General features: G+C 41.4%; 1 protein-coding gene across 1 annotated transcript in view; it reads right to left on the reverse strand.

The window, feature by feature from the left end:
• The window catches only part of LOC135548591 (LHFPL tetraspan subfamily member 7 protein), a 225771-nt gene that overhangs the window by 185308 nt on the left and 17234 nt on the right, over nucleotides 1–23229 (reverse strand). The window lies entirely within an intron of this gene.

Consider the following 23229-nt stretch of genomic DNA (forward strand, 5'->3'; position numbering starts at 1 on the left):
TTAAGAATTGTTGACGTGAATAAAGCTGGAAAGAGTTACAAAAGTATATCTAAAAGCCTTGATGTTCAGGAACTTGAAGCTTTCCTGGGTGCCACAGGGTTCAATTCTCGGGCCGACTCTTTTCTCTGTATATATCAATGATGTTGCTCTTGCTGCGGGCGATTCCCTGATCCACCTCTACACAGACGACACCATTCTATATACTTTCGGCCCGTCATCGGACACTGTGCTATCTAACCTCCAAACGAGCTTCAATGCCATACAACACTCCTTCCGTGGCCTCCAACTGCTCTTAAACGCTAGTAAAACCAAATGCATGCGTTTCAACCGATCGCTGCCTGCACCCGCTTGCCCGACTAGCATCACCACACTGGATGGTTCCGACCTTGAATATGTGGACACCTATAAGTACCTAGGTGTCTGGCTAGACTGCAAACTCTCCTTCCAGACCCATATCAAACATCTCCAATCGAAAATCAAATCAAGAGTCGGCTTTCTATTCCGTAACAAAGCCTCCTTTCACTCACGCTGCCAAGCTTACCCTAGTAAAACTGACTATCCTACCGATCCTCGACTTCGGCGATGTCATCTACAAAATTGCTTCCAACACTCTTCTCAGCAAACTGGATGCAGTTTATCACAGTGCCATCCGTTTTGTCACTAAAGCACCTTATACTACCCACCACTGCGACTTGTATGCTCTAGTCGGCTGGCCCTCGCTACATATTCGTCGCAAGACCCACTGGCTCCAGGTCGTCTACAAGGCCATGCCTGGTAAAGCTCCGCCTTATCTCAGTTCACTGGTTACGATGGCAACACCCATCCGTAGCACGCGCTCCAGGAGGTGTATCTCACTGATCATCCCTAAAGCCAACACCTCATTCGGCCGCCTTTCGTTCCAGTACTCTGCTGCCTGTGACTGGAACGAATTGAAAAAAATCGCTGAAGTTGGAGACCTTTATCTCCCTCACCAACTTCAAACATCAGCTATCTGAGCAGCTAACCGATCGCTGCAGCTGTACATAATCTATTGGTAAATAGCCCACCCATTTTCACCTACCTCATCCCCACAGTTTTTATTTATTTACTTTTCTGCTCTTTTGCACACCAATATCTCTACCTGTACATGACCATTTATCAATCCAGTGTTAATCTGCAATATTGTAATTATTCGCCTACCTCCTCATGCCTTTTGCACACATTGTATATAGACTCCCCTTTCTTTCTACTGTGTTATTGACTTGTTAATTGTTTACTCCATGTGTAACTCTGTTGTCTGTTCACACTGCTATGCTTTATCTTGGCCAGGTCGCAGTTGTAAATGAGAACTTGTTCTCAACTAGCCTACCTGGTTAAATAAAGGTGAAATAAAAAAATAAAATAAAAAATATGCTCCACTGTGGTCCCGTCTCTGTGGACAGGGGAGTGCTCCCCCTGCTGCTTCCTGAAGTCCACAATCCGCTCCTTTGTTTTGTTGACGTTGAGGTTATTTTCCTGGCACCACTCCGCCAGGGCCGTCACCTTCTCCCTGTAGACTGTCTCGCCATTGTTGGTAATCAGGTGTGTTGTCTGAAAACTTGATGATTGAGTTGGAGGCGTGCGTGGCCATGCACATCACGGGTGAACAGGGAGTACAGGAGGGGGCTGAGAACTCACCCTTGTGGGCCCCCTGGGTTGTGGATCAGCAAAGTGGAGGTGTTGTTTCCCACCTTCACCAGCTGGGAGCGGCCTGTCAGGAAGTCCAGGGCCCAGTTGCACAGGGCTGGGTTCATATCCAGGGCCCCAACCTTAATGATGAGCTTGGAGGGTACTACGGGGTTGAAGACTGAGCTATTGTCAATGAAAAGCAGTATTACATAGGTAATCCTCTTGTCCAGTTGGGATTAGGCAGTGTGCAGTGTGATTGCATCGTCTGTGGATCTATTGGGGCGGTACACAAATTGAAGTGGGTCTAGTGTGTCAGGTAAGGTAGAGGTGATATGATCCTTACCTGGCCTCTCAAAGCAGTTCATGATGACAGAAGTGACAGCTACAGGGCAAAAGTAATTTAGTTCAGTTACCTTTGCTTTCTTGGTTACAGGAATAATGGTGGACATATTGAAGCAAGTAGGGACAGCAGATAGGGAGAGTGAATATGTCCGTAAACACTCCAGCCAGCTGGTCTGCACATGCTCTGAGGATGCGGCTAGGGATGCAGTCTGCGCCGGCAGCCTTGCGAGGGTTAACACACTTAAATGTCTTACTGACGTCGACCACGGAGAACGAGAGCCCACAGTCTTTGGGAGCGGGCTTCATCGGTGGCACTGTGTTATCCTCAAAGCGGGTGAAGAAGGTGTTTAGCTTGTCCGGGAGCAAGACAGTGTTTCCGCGATGTGGCTGGTTTTCCCTTTGTAATCCATGATTGTCTGTAGACCCTGTCTCATGTCTGAGCCGTTGAATTCCGACTTCACTTTGTCTCTGTACTGACATTTTGCCTGCCTTACGGATGGAATAACTATACTGTTTATATTCAACCATAATTCCAGTCACCTTGCCATGGTTAAATGCAGTGGTTTGTGCATTCAGTTTTGTACGAATTCTACGATCTATCCACGGTTTCTGGTTTGGGTAGGCTTTATAATAGTAACCGTGGGAACAACATGCCATATATACTTCCTCATGAACTCAGTTACCAGTGTATACGTCAATGTTATTCTCAGAGGCAACCCGGAACATATCCCAGTCCGCATGATCAAAACAATCTTGAAGCATGAAATCCGATTGGTCAGACCAGCGTTGAAAAGTCCTTAGCGCGGTTACTTCCTATTTGAGTTTCTGCCTACAGGAAGGGAGGAGCAAAATGGAGTCATAATCTGATTTGCCGCAGGGAGGGTGGGAGAGGGCCTTGTAGGCATCCCGGAAGGGGGAGTAACAGTGGGCGAGCGTTTTAGCAGCTTGAGTACCACAGTCAATGTGTTGGTAGAACTTCGGTTGCATTTTCATCAAATTTGCTTCGTTAATATCCCCATCTATAATAAATGCGGCCTCATGATATGTGGTTTCCAGTTTGCATAAAGTCCAGTGAACTTCTTTGAGGGCCGTCCTGGTATCGGTTTGAGGGCTGTGACGATAACCAAAGAGAATTCTCTTGGGAGGTAATACGGTCGCCATTTGATTGTGAGGTATTCTAGGTCAGGTGAGTAAAAGGACTTACATTTCTGTACGTTATCACAATCACACCATGAGTAGTTAACTTCTTGATGACAGGGGGGCAGTATTGAGTAGCTTGGATGAATAAGGTGCCGAGAGTAAACTGCCTGCTACTCTGTCCCAGATGCTAATATATGCATAGTATCAGTAGTATTGGATAGAAAACACTCTGAAGTTTCTAAAACTGTTTGAATGATGTCTGTGAGTATAACAGAACTCATATGGCAGGCGAAAACTTGAGGTTTGTAGTTTTTCAACTCTTTGCCATTCCAATATACAGTGTAAACGGGGTCATATTAGACTTCCTAAGGCTTCCAGTAGCTGTCAACAGTCTTTAGAACTTTGTTTGAGGCTTCTACTGTGAAGTGGGGGCGAATGAGAGGGGATTGAGCCAGGTGTCTGGCAGAGTGCCACAGGCTCTGAGGCGCGGTCACGAGAGAGTTAGCTTTTCTACAGACATAGAAATTCTCCAGTTGGAACATTATTGAACATTTATGATAAAAACATCCTAAAGAGTGATTCTATACCAAGTTTGACAAGTTTCTACAAGCTGTAATATAACTTTTTGAACTTTTCATCCGACGTTCGGCTGGACCTGAATGAGCGTTTGTATTTGTTTACCAAACAAAAGAAGCTAACAAAAGAAGCTATTTGGACATTAATTTAATTTTATTTATTTTACCTTCATTTAACTAGGTAAGTCAGTTAAGAACAAATTCTTATTTTCAACGACGGCCTAGGAACAGTGGGTTAACTGTCTGTTCAGGAGCAGAACGACAGATTTGTACCTTGTCAGCTCGGGTGTTTGAGCTTGCAACCTTCCGGTTACTAGTCCAACACTAACCACTAGGCTACCCTGCCGCCCCATTAAGGAGAAGTATATCTCTAATTCCATGTATAACACTTGTATTTTCATCAACATTTATGATGAGTATTTCTGTGAATTGATGTGGCTCTCTGCACAATCACCGCATGTTTTAGAACTACTGAACGTAACGCGCCAATGTAAAATGAGATTTAAAAAAATATAAATATGCATTTCATCGAACAAAACATACATGTATTGTGTAACGAAGTCCTTTGAGTGTCATCTGATGAAGATCATCAAAGGTTAGTGATGAATTTTCTCTCTATTTGTGCTTTTTGTGACTCCTCTCTTTGGCTGGAAAAATGTCTATGTTTTTCTGTGAGTTGGTGGTGACCTAACAATCGTTTTTGGTGATTTCGCTGTAAAGCATTTTTGAAATCGGACACTGTGGCTGGATTAACAAGAATTGGATCTTTAAAATGTAAAATACATACAAAATACTTGTATGTAAAATACTTGTATGCTTGAGGAATTTTAATTATGAGATTTTGTTGTTTTGAATTTGGCGCCCTGCACTTTCACTGGCTGTTGGCGAGGTGGGACGCTACCATCCCACATATCCCAGAGAGGTTAATCATTAAACATACACTACCGCCTTTCTTCTTCCCGAAGAGTTCTTTATACCAGTCTGCACGATGTACTGAGAACCCAGCTGGCTGTATGGATGGGGACAGTATATCTGGAGAGAGCCATGATTCTGTGGAACAGAGTATGTTACAGTCCCTAATGTCTCTCTGGAAGGAGATCCTCGCCCTGAGCTCGTCTACTTTATTGTCCAGAGACTGAACATTAGTGAGTAGTGAGTGTCAGTGTCACTCCTGAACTCAAAGTGAGGTGTGCTACGTTCTGTTCATTGAGTCGGGGGCAGGATACTTGTTATTTGGCCATTGGCCAGTTGTACTGCAAGGACTTCTGATTGGTCAACCCCAGGCTAGGGTGGGGGGTTATAAATGGCATCCTGTCCCTTTGTTCGATGGAGAAAAGCTGAGGGGAGGGGAGACTGAACATCTACCTCCCAGCATAACATCTTGATTTGTCCTTCTCAAATAAACCTATTTTTCTCCCCCTGATTTGCTTTGAAGTCTGTTATTGAAGCATAGCATAAATAGCTAACACCGAGACCCAGTTGAATTGGTCTTAACAACAACAACAAGAAAACGTATCAACTGTGTGTTGATCCAGAAGAAAGAGAGAAGGCTGTGTGCAACTCACTTTGGGGAGTCAACTCTATCTCCTGATTTATGGCAGAATTTCTGGGTGAGTCTAGACTAATATAATTTTAAAAGAACCAACTCAGGTTAAAATAGTGCATGCAATGAGTGACATGTATCTGTGATGTATAAGTGTTCAAGTCCTTTGTTTTATTACAGAGTTTAGTCCTTTGTTACTCAATTAAAACGGTTGGAGTCCTTACTCTATTATAGGTTTGAGGCCTCTGTTTTTGTTTTTCTTGTTGTATAGAAGTGAGTTGTTAATTGAGTAGCGATTTTTACATGGGTGGTTAATGTAAGCCTTCAACAAGCTTTTTGAGGTGAACATAAGTTATGGGTAGCCAGGCCCTACAGAAACAATGTGTTCTGGAAGAGGTTTGGGTCCTCAAAAGGGGTTATATAAATATATAAACAGAGAGATATATATTATACAACTTTTCACATTAATATAATGTCATTGTTATGTGAGAAAACCACTCTAGAAAAGGGTGGAACAGCTCTTTCGGATGTGAGCATGAAAGATACTTTAAATTCACTGTCTAGAACCATTTCAAAGTAGAGCAAGAGACACGGGTGAAAAGGTCAGACATGACCCCCACCTATGGCCTCTCTGTTCTCCGATCTATATATCCTTACACTGAGTTGTGCAAGGCAGATCAGGTTTCAAGCAACTGGTCAGCACTGCCTGTCTGAGTCAACAGATTCTGACAGCAGTGACGAACGATGTCTTAGGCCCACCAGAACACAGGCCGTAAATGGGAGTAAAGATAAACGTCTAGAGAGAGTGATCACACATAAATCCACATCTCCAAAACAGTTGGATGAATGGTCACAAACGTTTAAGCATTCACGAGATGTGGTTATCAGAGTTGTGCAGGTTCCGAGTGAAACCAACAACATTATCCGTTCAGTAAAAGAGAAACCTGGTGTATGTCATTATTGCGGGATTTCTGGTCACTGGCAACAAGAATGTCGGAAAAGAAAACATGATTTTATGAGAAGTCGGCAGGAGAAGAAGGGTCCAGCTAAGGGAAAATGGAAACAAGACAACAGCCCTAACGACACAATTACTTGTGCAGAAATTTAAGAATCTCTCTCCAGGTCTGCAGCAGAGTTTGCTGGATGCTGTGGAGGTAAACTAATAGAGACTCCCCTCTTACATCCCATCTTAGCTGGTGTACATATGAAATCGGATGGAATGTGTGTGAACATGATGGTTAACAACTTTGCAGTAGATTTGTTTTGTAGATATGGGTGCTGAAGTCACTATGTCCCATATCTTATGCAAAACATACATGTCCATAGTACACGGGTAACAAGATGAGAGCGACAGGAGTTGAGGTAAGACAGCTATGAAACAAATCAAACCATTATCAATTTCTATTGGTCCAATGAAGATTGACGCAGGGATCTAGAGTTCAGAACCATACTATTTGGACAACGAATAAAAATGAGTGTGGAACCTTTGATATGAAACCAGTGTGTTTGACAGGTGTTGCCCCACCTTGCACAAAACAATATCCCATTAGCAAAGAAGCTATGGACACTACTAAAGTAGTGATTAAAGATCTATGGGACATGGGTATAGTTGAAAAGACACCATGTAATCCAGCTACTCTGATGTATCCTACAGATGCAACATTACTTGAACACGACTGTTGTGAGTTGGTTTTGGATCAGCTCTCTAATGGGTTTATAGAGTCATTTGTTGGATAACCCTGAGTTTATCTTATCCACAGATGGTTCAAGCATTGTGGAGGGGGGTGTGAGGATGGCTGGGCATTGTTAGTTACTACAATGGTCAATGTGATAATACCAGGCATGTTAGATTTGAGAAAAGCAGACGTTCACTTCATGAGTGACACAACGCTTAACTATTGCATCCTAATGGGGAATAACTCCCGAGGGGGGACATGACGTAGTGCCAGGACAGTGGGTGATAGTTGTAAAAAAAAAAAAAAAAGTGACAGATACATTAGGGCCAAAATGGGAAGGTCCTTATCAAGTTTTGCTCATAATGAGGTCAACAGTAAAAGTTCAGGGAAAATCACGATGGATACATGCCGTTCATTGCAAGGTTGTCCATTTGGATGACAAACCAGAGCCTAGATAATAAAGAACTGATTGGTTAGCAATTGGGGGCCAATCTTGGGTGAAGAAGCATAGTAAGATGAGCAGAACCTAATAAGCTTCTATGTTGTCTCGGTGAAATTTTCCAACATTTCCTGAAAATTGGGACATGCTTACTTAGGGAAATCTATGTGAAATATCAATTTATCTTAAAACCAGGACATGTTACTTTCACTTTTTGTTTCCCTCATTACATGATAATCTATCGTCTGAGGCTGCAGCAATATCCTTCGATTCAAGGACTGTACCTGAAATAATACAAGATCACCGGTGAAGTGCAACCAGTGGAACGGAAGAAGAATTCCTCACTACCAGCAGACTGTCAGAACATCATTTCCAACAGTTATCTATGTGAGACTGATACCAGTGTGGAAGAGCTGGTCACTTTTAAAAGGTCTTTGTTAATGATTATCTTGACAACAGGACGATTGAATATTATTGACTTGCAGACAAGTGACAGATGTTTGAAATGACTTTCTTGTGCGTATCCTCCTAATACAGGACGTGGGTGGGGTTTCCATTTCTAACACAGAGAAGGATGAGGGACACTCTGGTGTCAATACGTTTCTAGTCCTCTCTCTACACCATGCCACAGTAGTCAATCAAAGTAGGTGTTGGGTTTGCACGTATGCACCATTCACATCAAGGGCAGGTATTCCATTAAGGGCTATTCCTTTTAACCAGAGTGAAATTTTGGGTATATGGATAGACGTTAATTGGCATAAAGTCATTATTGGTACAAGGGGGTAAGAATGTTGATTATCAACATGAGAGAGCACCCAGCTCTGCAGTACGTTCATTTGAGATTACCAATGACACTAATCAGCGACCACCTTACGTAGTTATTACACATGCCCCTGTTGGGTGGGTATGTTTTAATAGGAGACTCTTGGAATTTGTCTCAACTGCACCAGGATGCGTTTGTCAAAGAAGGACAGAGTCCGTGTGATCAGACAACAGACCTATCTGCCTGGGATGGTACTGTTGCGGAATGTCTAATGTCTGTTGATTCGATTCTCAGTAATGGCACTATGACTACTTTTTATGCCAATACCTTCGGTAATATCATCAATAATGGTATGATAGCTCCTAATGAGACTTACTTTATCTGTGGATCCTATGCCTATTCCTGGTTACCAAAGTTGTGGTAAGGGTCGTGTTAGTAAGGGTCGTGTCATACCCCATGTAAGACATTCTGTAAACTCTCCTTTTTCACACTGTCATAAACGTGTGATTACAGAAACGAAGAGATTGGTAATCACTTGGTAATTGAGTTTCCATCTTAAGGTATTTCTAAAATAGCACGGGATGTTATTCATGTGGCTAATTCTTAGGAAATCCTAGCTAATAGTACAATTGAGAGTCTAGAGTTAATTACAGCTGAGATGGATGACATCCGGAGTGTGGCGATGCAAAATCGTTTGGTCCTTGATTATCTTCTGTCCGCACAAGGTGCTGTTGTTGGTGCTGAATGCTGTACTTATATTCATGATAAGTCTGAGGAAAGAAAACTGACCTAATCCAAAAGATCAGGACTGAGGGCGCGAAATATCATGATTACAATCAAGATGATGTAGGCTTAGTCATGTGGTTGTCTTCCACATTCGGTACATGTGGAAGTTTTTTGATGGGCATGATACTTCTAATAGTGGGAGTTGTGGTTATTTTTGTCATCCTCATCCAGGTTATCAAGTGTGCTACTGCCTGATGTTTGTCTGCTAAAATCTGATGGTTACGTGATAGGGGATATCATAAGATTCATCAATCGTGTCCTTTTGGAGATGGGTGTCAGTGGTGTACACCAGAATGTGGTGGGGATCATAAGGGTCTTCAATCACAACAAGCCTCATGATTGTGGTCAATGTTCCCATGGTAACTGTTCTCGGTGCTGTAACGAACCATGCTCTCTCAGATGTGGTATCACACCTGTTGATACCTCTTTTCTTTAACTTTGTGTGAAATGTATTTCTTATTGCAACGGCAAGTACAATATGCCCTTTCTGTTTTATAGAAATACAAGGTGTTTAACGTAAATTATTTTATGCATACTGCTAATGTTTTTATTCGGTTTATTTTTTCATGTTTATTGTTTTCTAAAAATACATGAAGTACATTCATTCTTAAAATGGTCTAGGGGGGGGTGAGTATAACAATATGTTGAAGATAAATACACAACGCAGAGTTTGAGAGAATGAGAGGACGAGAGGACGAGAGTACTAAACTAATTATAGTACTAATGGTCAATAGGGAATTGTAAATAGGAGTTGGGTTTCAGTTCAACAGCTGTTTAGAATCTGTGGAATGTCACTCCTGAACTCAGTGAGGTGTGCTACGTTCTGTTCATTGAGTCGGGGGCAGGATACTTGTTATTTGGCCATTGGTCAGTTGTACTGCAAGGACTTCTGATTGGTCAACCCCAGGCTCGTGTGGAGAGTTATAAATGGCATCATGTTCCTTTGTTTGCTGGAGAAAACCTGAGGAGTGGGGGGGACTGAACATCTATCTCCCATCATAACATCTTGATTTATCCTTCTCTCTTGCTTTGGAGTTTGTGTTATTGAAGAATAAATAAATTGCTAACAATCATTGCATGCTATCTTGAACATACATTCTAAGGTCACATGTCTGTGGAGTTCTTCACAATATACAGTTGAAGTTGTAAGTTTACATACATGTAGGTTGGAGTCATTAAAACTCATTTTTCAACCACTCCACAAATTTTTTGGTAACAAACAGGAAGTCGGTTAGGACATTACTTTGTGCATGACACAAGTAAATTTTCCAACAATTGTTTACAGACATATATATTTTTAATTATAAGTGAAATATTCTATCTTTTTACCTTTATTTAACTAGGCAAGTCAGTTAAGAACTGCCTGTTCAGGGACAGAATGACAGATTTGTACCTTGTCAGCTCGGGGATTTGAACTTGCAACCTTCCGGTTTCTAGTCCAATGCTCTAACCACAAGGCTACCCTGCCTCCCCAACTTCTGACCCACTGTATTATCATAAATCCAGTGGGTCAGAAGTTTACATACACTGAGGTGACTGCCTTTGAACTGCTTGGAAAATTCCAGAAAATGAAGTCATGGCTTTAGAAGCTTCTGATAGGCTAATTGACATAATTTGAGTCAATTGGAGGTGTACCTGTGGATGTATTTCAAGGCCTACCTTCAAACTCAGTGCCTCTTTGCTTGACATCATGAGAAAATCAAAAGAAATCAGCCAAGACCTCAGGCAGGAAAACATTGGTAGACTTCCACAAGTCTGGTTCATCCTTGGGAGAAATTTCCAAACGCCTTAAGGTACCACGTTCATCTGTACAAACAATAGTACGCAAGTATAAACACCATGGGACCACGCAGCCGTCATACCGCTCAGGAAGGAGATGCGTTCTGTCTCCTAGAGATGAATGTACTTTGGTGCGAAATGTGCAAATAAATTCCAGAACAACAGCAAAGGACCTTGTGAAGATGCTGGAGGAAACAGGTACAAAAGTATCTATAGCCACAGTAAAATGAGTCCTACATCGACATAACCTGAAAGGCCGCTGAGCAAGGAAGAAGCCACTGCTCCAAAACCATCATAAAAAAGCCAGACTACGGTGTGCAACTGCATATGGGGACAAAGATTGTACTTTTTGGAGAAATGTCTTCTGGTCTGATGAAACAAAAATAGAACTGTTTGGCCATTATGACCATCGTTATGTTTGGAGGAAAAAGGGGGATGCTTACAAGCCTGAAGAACATTGCCAGTAGCTGCAGGGGGTGCAGAGCTGTTGGCCGGGGTAGGGGTAACCAGGTGGAAAGCATGGCCAACTGTAGAGAAGTGTTTATTGAAATTCTCAATTATCGTGGATTTATCAGTGGTGACAGTGTTTACTAGTCTCAGTGCAGTGGGCAGCTGGGAGGATGTACTCTTATTCTCCAAGGACTTGACAGCATCCCAAAACTTTTTGGAATTAGTCTTTGCTTTCCAAACTGATTGTGTGTATTGGTTCCTGACTTCCCTGAAAAGTTGCATATCAAGGGGACAATTCGAAGCTGGTGCAGTACACCACAGGGTGTTTTTGTGTTGGTCAAGGGCAGTCAAGTCTGGAGAGAACCAAGAACAATCTGTGCTTAGTTCTACATTTTTTGAAAGGGGCATGCTTATGTAAGATGGTGAGTAAAGCACTTTTAAAGAACAACCAGGCATCCTCTACTGACAGGATGATGTGTTCTTCCTAACTCAATTGCCGGAGAGGAAGGAAATCGCTTAGGGATTTCCCCATGAGGCCAGTGGTGACTTTTAAACAGTTAAACTCTTTAATGGCTGTGATAGGAGAAAACTGAGCAGGGATCAACAACATAGTTTAGTATTGTGGAGTAACAGAGTGAAAAGGAAGCCTGTACATAATACAAATATTCCTAAACATGCATCCTGTTTGCAACAAGGCACTAATGTCATACTGCAAAAAAAATGTGGCTCTTCAATTCACTTTTTGTCCTGAATACAAAGTGTTGTATTGGATTTGCCTCAAACATAACACATTACTGAGTAACACTCTTCATATTTTCACGCATATTGGTGGCTGCATCATGTTATGGGTACGCTTGTAATCTTTAAAAAGACGGTGAGTTTTTCAGGATAAAAAAATAAAAATAGAATGGAGCTAAGCACAGGCGAAATCTTAGAGGAAAACCTGGTTCAGTCTGCTTTCCACCAGACACAAGGAGATGAATTCCCCTTTCAGCAGGACAATAACCTAAAACATACGGCCAAATCTACACTGAAGTTGCAGTTTTGACTTATATCTACTTGAAAAGCTATGGCAAGACCTGAAAATTGTTCTCTAGCAATGTTCAACAACCAATTTGACAGAGCTTGACATTTTTTGAAATTAATCATTGGCAAATGTTGCAGAATCCAGGTGTGGAAAGCTCTAGAGACACAGCTATAATCACTGCCAAACAAAATTTTGACTCAGGGGTGTGAAACCTAAGTTATGTATTTCATTTTCAATACATTTGCAAAAATGTCTAAGTACATGTTTTCACTTTTTCATTATGGGGTATTATTTGTAGTTGGGTGAGAGAAAAAACATCTATTTAATACATTTTGAATTCAGGCTGTACCATGCAAAATGTGACCCACCGCCACAATTCAGTCATATTTAGAAATATTAGAAATTGATTTTTACATTGGATAAAAGTAGAAACTCAGAGCTAGAAAATGGTATATCATACAATACAGATGAGGAACAATGGGAAAGTAATTCTGCTTTGAAAGTTGATAAACTTGTAACCCCACTTTTGAGAAACTGTCCCTTGAATGTTTTTACTACACCTACAGGAGAGCTCTTCTTTGTCTACACCTATTCAGCATCGTTCACACCCTCTTAAGCCTTTGCCCCACCCATCACTCTTGTGAAGTGGAGTCTTTTGCTAAGAAATGTAGCTAGCTAGCTAGCTAGCTAGCTAATCAATTAACCATAATCCCAACCCATAGATACAGTACACACTGATTGTCATAATTAGCCACGATGCATGAAATGCTGGAGTATGAATCTGCAGGTAGCTAAAGCTAACCAACTATGTTCAATGTTAGCGAGCTAACATTAGGCTATAACTAGCAATGCAAATGGTTTCTCAGATACTAATAATATTACGACCCAGATCATACATGTAATGTTAGCTAGCGAGCCAGCAAGCTAGCTAGCTAACATTTGCTAGCTAGCTAACAGTACTGCCGTGTCATTACTATCATCAACTGAAGACATAGTTTTTATCAAAGATTCTCTGTAATTAGTATTACGCGATTGGATTGATTAATCAGGTAACCGTAATTACTAGGAAATCGGGGCACCAAGGAAAAATATTAAGATTACAAAGTTATCATTTCCTAAAATAACTTTTCAGATATGTATCTGATCAATTAGTCTTCGAATTAATGAATTATTTACTTTACCTCACGTTCGTCTCATTCCAAACGTCATAAATTGTTGGTTATCTGCACTAACCCAGTCTTCACTATGAGTCATCCATACATCAATTGTCTTAAATAATTTATTCATTACTAACTAAGTAATTCACAGAAATGCATAAACAAACAAGTTAAATGTGGTTACAAGAAATGATAGGAGAATGTGCCCTACTGGGCTAAACCGGCATGGCGGCTTGTTAGACAAAAGGGGAAGTGGGGGTCGACTAAGAAGTCACTACAGAGTTAATAATTATAACAATTGAAATGCTAATCCTTTACACATGAACGTTCACTCATTCGGGAACAATTGCAATCAATATATATATTTACGCTCAGTGTGTCATCTTGATCGCTGGTGCAAAGTTCATTTATTTTGTAGAATTGTCCGTCTCTCTCCCTCTCTCTCTGTCGTGGTTATAGATAGTTCAGAGTGACATTAATTTGTTTCGTTATAGAATGGATGTTTCGGCGGTTGTCATTCTTCGTGTTCAATGATACCGAATTCCTAGCTGCAGACTAGTAATTAATATCAAAGACTTGTTCATATTCTGTCAGTAACGATAGTCTCAGAGTTTAACCATGTGATATGGTTAAAAGATCCAGCAATGGTCCACAACCTTTGTCCTCCCCTAATGGAGAAAAACATGGTCTGGTGATAATTTCTCAAAGTTGGGTTTTTATTCGGAATGGCAGAAAAGGGCTGTCCCAGGATGTCTGACCCTAACTGGGCTCAGGGGCGGTCCTCTGATTAAGTTAACTCCAATCCCCTTTTTGAGTTTTCCTTCATTAAACAGTCCAAAATCATATTACACAATTTTACAAACAGTATCATACTCACTCATTCATCTTATACAACAATTAGATGTAAACCTCATATCTGAGGCTATTATAAAAAACAGCGTTATGGTAATGTGGCCACACCGTCTCCCATGAGCTTCCCCAAGTTGTGACAAACGGACCAGTTCGTAGCTGGATTCGTCACCAATCTTTTATACTTTCTCCGGAACATGAAATTTGTTCGTACCTCAAGTTCTGTGAGGTGGAAGGAATTGCTTTGTTCTCAATGAAAATTTACTCTCCCTCATACTATGTGGCCATGAGGCAGGGTCTTCTTAGGAATTTATTACGACCTCTCTGACCACAGCAACCTCGTTGAGGTTGAGGCGGGGAGAGGGGGATGGGGCTTGCTATACCCACAGAGGCCAACGTGAGGCCAACGTGATGACAATACATTTTAACTTGCAATGAAAACGACTGACAAAATTAGAAATGTATAATATCTGACAATGTAGCTGGACTCATATCGTATACATGGACGAACACTTCACGGAAGAAGTGTTCATCCACGTTTCATCATGAGGAACCTGACACTTTTCCATTTGGTTTGTAGCTAGCTACAGCTTGTTTGGCCCATTGTTGCGTCAAGTCACTCCAGTTCACACTGACCTTATGCAGAAATATAGTCCATCAAAACATTTTCCCACTTAGTTGATGGTGCCTGGTAAATTCTGGGCAGCAATGTTATTGAACGCAGTAGCAACACTTTTGCAGATCTCTATGGCTAGCGTTACAGTTGGAAGTTTACATACCCCTGAGCCAAATACATTTAAACTTTTCACAATGCCTGACATTTATTCAGAGTAAAAATTCCCTATCTTAGGTCAGTTAGGATCACCACTTTATTTTAAGAATGTGAAATGTCAGAATAATAGTTGAGAGAATGATTTATTTCATCACATTCCCAGTGGGTCAGACGTTTACACACCCTCAATTAGTATTTGGTAGCATTGCCTTTAAATTGTTTAACTTGGGTCAAACGTCTCGGGTAGCCATCCACAAGCTTCCCATAATAAGTTGGGTGAATTTTAGCCCATTCCTCCTGACAGACCTGGTGTAACCGAGTCAGGTTTGTAGGCCTCCTTGCTCGCACACGCATTTTCAGTTCTGCCCACAAATTTGCTATGGGATTCAGTTCAGGGCTTTGTTATGGCCACTCCAATACCTTGACTTTGTTGTCCTTAAGCCATTTTGCCACAACTTTGGAAGTATGCTTGGGGTCATTGTCCATTTGGAAGACCCATTTGCGACCAAGCTTTAACTTCCTGACTGATGTCTTGAGATGTTGCTTCAATATATCCATATAATTTTCCTTCCTGATGACGCCATCTATTTTGAGAAGTGCACCAGTCCCTACTGCAGCAAAGCACCCTCACAACATGATGCTGCCACCCCTGTGCTTCATGGTTGGGATGGTGTTATTCAGCTTGTAAGCCTCCCTCTTTTTACTCCAAACATAACGATGGTCATTATGGCCAAACAGTTCTATTTTTGTTTCATCAGCTCAGAGGACATTTCTCCAAAAAGTACAAACTTTGTCCCCATGTGCAGTTGAAAACCGTAGTCTGGCTTTTTTTTAATGGGGGTTTTGGAGCAGTGGCTTCTTCCTTGCTGGGCGGCCTTTCAGGTTATGTCGATATAGGACTCATTTTACTGTGGATATAGATACTTTTGTACCCGTTTCCTCCAGCATCTTCACAAGGTCCTATGCTCTTGTTCTGGGATTGATTTGCACTTTCACACCAAATACATTCATCTCTAAGAGACAGAATGCGTCTTCTTCCTAAGCAGTATGATGGCTGCTTGGTCCCATGGTGTTTATACTTGCACACTATTGCTTGTACAGATGAACGTGGTACTTTCAGGAGTTTGGAAATTGCTCCCAAGGATGAACCAGACTTGTGGAGGTCTACCAATAAATTGCTGAGGTCTTGGCTGATTTCTTTTGATTTTCTCATAATGTCAAGCAAAGAGGCACTGAGTTTGAAGGTAGGCCTTGAAATAAATCAACAGGTACAACTCCAATTGACTCAAATATTGTCAATTAACCTAATCAGAAGCTTCTAAAGCCATGACTTCATTTTCTGGAATTTACCGAGCTTTTGAAAGGCACAGTCAACTCAGATTATGTGAAGTTCTAACCCACTGGAATTGTGATACAGTAAATTATAAGTGAAATAATCTGTCTGTAAACAAGTGTTGGAAAAATTACTTGTGTCGTTCACAAAGTAGATGTCCTGGCTACGTCCCTTCCGTCTTCAAGAGAGCGAGAGTTGCACCCCTTCTGAAGAAACCTACACTCGATCCCTCCGATGTCAACAACTACAGACCAGTATCCCTTCTTTCTTTTCTCTCCAAAACTCTTGAACGTGCCGTCCTTGGCCAGCTCTCCCTCTATCTCTCTCAGAATGACCTTCTTGATCCAAATCAGTCAGGTTTCAAGACTAGTCATTCAACTGAGACTGCTCTTCTCTGCATCACGGAGGCGCTCCGCACTGCTAAAGCTAACTCTCTCTCCTCTGCTCTCATCCTTCTAGACCTATCGGCTGCCTTCGATACTGTGAACCATCAGATCCTCCTCTCCACCCTCTCCGAGTTGGGCATCTCCGGCGCGGCCCACGCTTGGATTGCGTCCTACCTGACAGGTCGCTCCTACCAGGTGGCGTGGCGAGAATCTGTCTCCTCGCCACGCGCTCTCACCACTGGTGTCCCCCAGGGCTCTGTTCTAGGCCCTCTCCTATTCTCGCTATACACCAAGTCACTTGGCTCTGTCATAACCTCACATGGTCTCTCCTATCATTGCTATGCAGACGACACACAATTAATCTTCTCCTTTCCCCCTTCTGATGACCAGGTGGCGAATCGCATCTCTGCATGTCTGGCAGACATATCAGTGTGGATGACGGATCACCACCTCAAGCTGAACCTCGGCAAGACGGAGCTGCTCTTCCTCCCGGGGAAGGACTGCCCGTTCCATGATCTCGCCATCACGGTTGACAACTCCATTGTGTCCTCCTCCCAGAGCGCTAAGAACCTTGGCGTGATCCTGGACAACACCCTGTCGTTCTCAACCAACATCATGGCGGTGGCCCGTTCCTGTAGGTTCATGCTCTACAACATCCGCAGAGTACGACCCTGCCTCACCCAGGAAGCGGCGCAGGTCCTAATCCAGGCACTTGTCATCTCCCGTCTGGATTACTGCAACTCGCTGTTGGCTGGGCTCCCTGCCTGTGCCATTAAACCCCTACAACTCATCCAGAACGCCGCAGCCCGTCTGGTGTTCAACCTTCCCAAGTTCTCTCACGTCACCCCGCTCCTCCGCTCTCTCCACTGGCTTCCAGTTGAAGCTCGCATCCGCTACAAGACCATGGTGCTTGCCTACGGAGCTGTGAGGGGAACGGCACCGCAGTACCTCCAGGCTCTGATCAGGCCCTACACCCAAGCAAGGGCACTGCGTTCATCCTCCTCTGGCCTGCTCGCCTCCCTACCATTGAGGAAGTACAGTTCCCGCTCAGCCCAGTCAAAACTGTTCGCTGCTCTGGCCCCCAATGGTGGAACAAACTCCCTCACGACGCCAGGACAGCGGAGTCAATCACCACCTTCCGGAGACACCTGAAACCCCACCTCTTCAAGGAATACCTAGGATAGGATAAGTAATCCTTTCTCCCCCCCCTTAATGACTTAGATGCACTATTGTAAAGTGGCTGTTCCACTGGATGTCAGAAGGTGAATTCACCAATTTGTAAGTCGCTCTGGATAAGAGCGTCTGCTAAATGACTTAAATGTAAATGTAAATGTAATGTCCTAACAGACTTGCCAAAACTATAGTTTGTTAACAAGAAATTTGTTCTCTAGGGTAGGGGGCAGCATTTTGAATTTTGGATGAAAAGCATGCCCAAATTAAACGGTCGGCTACTCGGGCCCAGAAGATATGATAGGCATATATTTGGATAGAAAACACTCAAAAGTCCCCAAAACTGTTAAAAGAATGTCTGTGAGTATAATAGACCTGATTTGGCAGGCAAAAATCTGAGAGAAATCCATTCAGGAAGTTTTGTTTGTTTGTTGGTTTTGTAGTTTTCTATTCAATGCCATTACAGTACCCATTGACTTAAGACTCAATTTGCAGTTCCTATGCCTTCCACTACATGTCAACAGTCCTTAGAAATTGTTTAAGGCTTGTATTCTTATAAATGAGGGAGTAAGACCAGTCTGAATGAGTGGACCCTGACGTGTCACAGAGCTTTTTCATGCGCAATCCCGAGAGTGCATTTCTTGTTTACCTTTTATATTGACGTCGTTATTGTCCGGTTGAAATATTATAGCTCATTTAGGCTAAAAACAACCTGAGGATTGAATATAAACATCGTTTGACATGTTTCTATGAACTTTCTGGATACAATTTGGATTTTTTTGTCTGCCTGTTTTGACTGCGTTTGAGCCTTTGGATTACTGAAGAAAACGTAAACAACACTGAGGTTTTTGGATATAAAGAGACTATCGAACAAAAGGAACATTTATTGAGTAAATATATGTCTTCTAAGTGCCACCATATGAAGATCATCAAAGGTAAGGGATGAATTTTCTCTCGATTTCTGAGTTTAACGCTTCTGCTTGGCTGGTTACTGTTTGTAATAATTTGTCAACTGGGCTATGTTCTCAAATAATCGTAAGGTATGCTTTCACCGTAAAGCATTTTAAAAATCTGACACCGTGGTTGGATTCACAAGACGTTAATCTTTAAACCTATGTAAAATATGTTTTGTTTTCTGAATTGTTATGAGTATTTCTGTATTTGAATTTGGCGCTCTGCAATCTCACTGGATGTTGGCCAGATGGGACGCTAGCGTCCCACATACCCTAGAGTGGTTAATGACTCCAACCTAAGTGTATGTAAACTTCGCCTTCAAATGTATATCTTTCAAAAAAGCCACGGTTGCAAGGATTATCTACACAGATTGAGCAGCTCATGTTAAAAACATAAGCGTGCTACATGGCAGACCAATCCGAACTCATCTCTGAGCATGTCCAGCCCATCCATTATCTCAGCCAATCATGGCAACAGGGAAGGTTCCTGCCTTTTTACAAGGCATTAACTTGTAAATAATGATCTTGTTGAGAGTTGATTTACCTGTAATAATTCATATAAATTAGCTAAAGTTAAGACTTTGTCAGCTACATGATATGGTCATTATTTGAACTGGTTAGCCAGCTCACTTAACATTAGCTAGCTGAGCTAAAAAAGCTGTAAACAAACCAAAATATTGTTTAGAAAGTTGCTTTTAGTTGCCTGGTTTGGTAGATTGACGTATACTACAAACATGTTTGTTTTTTTCATCAAAGATTTTTTTATTTGCCATTTTTCATGATTATACAGATAACACAGACAGAACAGGTTGAAGGCAAAACACACATGGATCCCCTTCCAAATCAAACCCAACCCAACCCGCCCATGCTCTTACAGAGCCCCACCCCAATATCAGACTTATAGCAGGCATGATATACAAACAGTAATATATTCAATTAGTTTTAAAAAGTTTTTTTTTAAAGAGAAAACAAAAAGTAGTAAAAAAATAGTTATAAAAAATTATACATTTGGGTTGGTTTATAGAGTTGGGAAATTAGCTGGGTTCATGTCTTCTTCAAATGATAGGAAAGGTTGCCAGATATAAAATGGAGTAGCGTATTTTCCCTAGCCTGAGATGTAGCATAACTTCCTTTAGCCAATTGGTTCTTAAGAGAGTTCAGGGAATCCAGATTGTGTGAGTTTAATAACGTATAAATCAAGCTTAAGCCCCCTTTGATATAAGGGCTCACTTTAAAAATAGAATCTAGAAGGGAGGCAGGTGGGTGTGTTGGGAAGTGACTACAGCATTTTTATTTATTTTATTTGACCTTTATTTAACTTGGCAAGTCAAGAAAAAATTCTTATTTACAACGACGGCCTACCAAAAGGCAAAAGGCCTGCTGCGGTGACGGGGTCTTCAAAATAACAAAAATAAGTACAAATATAGGACAAAACAAACACCACTGAGAGAGAGACACTACATAAAGAGGGACCTAAGTCAACAACATTACATGACAACATAGCATGGTAGCACCACATGGCAGCAGAACAAAACATGTTACAAACATTACTGGGCACAGATAAACTGCACAAAGGACAAAAATGCAGGGACAACAATATATCAAGCGAAGACAACACAACTGTCAGTATGAAGACACCTACAATTGTGTAGTTTTGGATCTAAAGAAATGGTATCTAGGAATATTGAACTTTCATACTGTTCAAAAGATCCATATCAATGTACAAGTCGTTCAGTGAGGAGATCCCTTTTCCAGATCAGATATGAAACACCCGGTCTAATAATGGACAGAATGTATGGTACTTTAATAACGGAGCAGAAGTTGAAATTTCACTGAGATCAAATGATCGCCTGAACTGTTTCCAGATTTGAGAGTGTTTCAGAATAGGTTCTTAGTGTATTTGGAAACAGGTTCATGCAATTGTTGAGCAGTTTTGGGTCTGTAACATCTGGGATTTCTGGCATTCAATATAGAATGATTCTTATATTAACTGCCAAGTAATAATATTGAAAGTTTAGAAATGGGGGAGAAAATGGGGGAGAGATCTCAATATTCTCTTATGTATCCAAGGGTTTTTCTTGTTCCAGATATATGCAGATATCAGTTTATCATCATCTATGGAGATAAGGTAATACATACATTTTAACAGTGTTAATTCTTTCACCAAAGAAAGAGAAAGTTAATCCCAGCGTTCAAGATCCTGTTTCAGGCGAAGTGTCGAGGGACATAGTACTTTGAAATTGTGTGTGACCCAAATATTTCCATTTCTTTGGAGTCATTCTTAAAATAAGTTTGCACGGCATAAGGATTAATAAGTATCAATTCACTTTTTCGTAGATGAACCTTGTACCCGGATATTTTACCAACTGTCTTTAGTAGAACCTGAATATCTGGAAGACCAGCTGAAGGGTTAGACATATACAGTAGCATGTCATCCGCATTGTGTGAGACTTTATGCTCTTAGCCCCCTCTTCGAATACCTTTGATAGTAGTGTTATTACGTATTGCTAAAGGCTCGATTGCGATGGCAAACAGTTGAGGGGAAAGACGACCACCCTGTCTTGTCCCACGTTGAAGTTGGAGATAGTGCGTACAAATATTAACCTGCAGCCATAGTGGAGGAGAAAAGGACTTTGATCCAGGACATCAAATTGGGACCGAAATTGGGACAGAGTATAAAAAATATAATCCTGCTCCACCCGATCAAACTCCTTCTCAGCATCAAGTGATAACAATATCTCTGGAGTGCCAGATGAAGAGGGATGATAAAATATATTATAAAAGTCTGTTGAAAAAATTATATATTTTTTATTAAACCAGTTGGATCTGTAGAGATAATGGAGGGAAGGACCGACTCCAAATGACAGGCAAGCATTTTACAAAGTATCTTTACATTGCAATTATATAAAGAAATTGGCCTATATGAACCACACTCAAGAGTCTTCTTTTTAAGAATAAGTGAAATACATGCCTGTCTCATTGTTGCGGGTAAAGAGTTTGAGGAGAATGATTCCTCAAATACAGAAAGCAAGAGAGGAGAAAATTGATCTGAGAATTATTTTAAGCTTTCGCTCTGAAATCCATTGGGTCAAGGGGATTTACCACACTGCATAGATTTAATTGCCAACACTCTCTTCTACAGAGCACTGCTCTTCTAATTCAGCATCTCAGGTACAACTGTAGAAATATCTAAGATCTCAAAGAAGGTGTCGAGTAAGGTAGCAATACCAGCGGATTAACAAGTGTATAATTGTGAGTAAAAGTTCTGAAAGCATGAATTGAGCTCTAAATGATCAATACATTTGTTACCCAGCTCGTCAGTCATCTCAGGTATGGTTTGATTTGCGGTTCTCTGACGCAGCCGGTGCGCTAGCCTTTACTGATTTCTCTCCATGTTCATCATTTTGTAAACAAGATTTACTCATTTGATTTGCAGCTTGTCAAGTTGAAAGAAGATCAAATTCTGTCTGAAGTGTCAAACTTTGTTTTATTAAATCTGAGGATGAAGTGTGTGAATATGCCATATCCAAATCCAAGATTTTATTTGTAAGTTCCCCTAGACATTGAATATTTCACTTAATCTTACACTGAACAAAATCATTTGGAATTAGCTGAATTGCGGATACCGAATTGCAGATACCGTCTTTGATGAAGAGGATACCCATATGAGAGCTACGATCCAGATTGGGCGACAATACACAATTCATATCAACACCTAGTATTAGGTGGTGTGTGTCCATATTTGGTAATTGAGAAAATACATTTGTGAAGAATTAACTGTTGTTATCCCAATTTGGTGCATAAATGTTAGCTAAGATAACATGTTTTATACAGTACAGTCTTCCCACTACAATAAAGAAATGGCATGCTGAGTCTTGTCCCGTCACGCCCTAGGGACTCCTGTGGTGGGTCAGACGCATGCACGCTGACATGGTCGCCAGTTGTACAGTGTTTCCTCTGACACATGGGTGCGGCTGGCTTCCGGGTTAAGCAAGCAGTGTGTCAAGAAGCAGGGTTGTAATTCGGATGACGCATGACTCACAAGCTTCGCCTCTCCCGAGTCCGTACGGGAGTTGCAGCAATGGGACATGACTGTAACTACCAATTGGATATCACAAAATTGAACAAATACAATATAAATAAATGAATAAATATGGCTGGTATGAAAAAGAAAACCCACCCTTGTCACCTAATAGAACAAGGTAACCGCTAATCCCCATGCAAAGATATCCACACAATGTGCTTGTAGTGGGGAACACTAAACCTAACGAGTAGAGAGCTGTGCTGAAATAGTGAAGGATTTAAAATATAGGAATACTTATTTACCCTGAATACGGGTACCATCGAGAAATTAAAATGAGCAGCTTCATGATAAAATAAAATAAAAGGAAAACTGACTCACCAGAACTAAGGCACTAACGTTACCTAATAACAACATCAAC

This window comes from Oncorhynchus masou, chromosome 11 (genome assembly GCF_036934945.1).
Source record: "Oncorhynchus masou masou isolate Uvic2021 chromosome 11, UVic_Omas_1.1, whole genome shotgun sequence".
In the NCBI taxonomy this organism is placed as follows: Eukaryota; Metazoa; Chordata; class Actinopteri; order Salmoniformes; family Salmonidae; genus Oncorhynchus; species Oncorhynchus masou.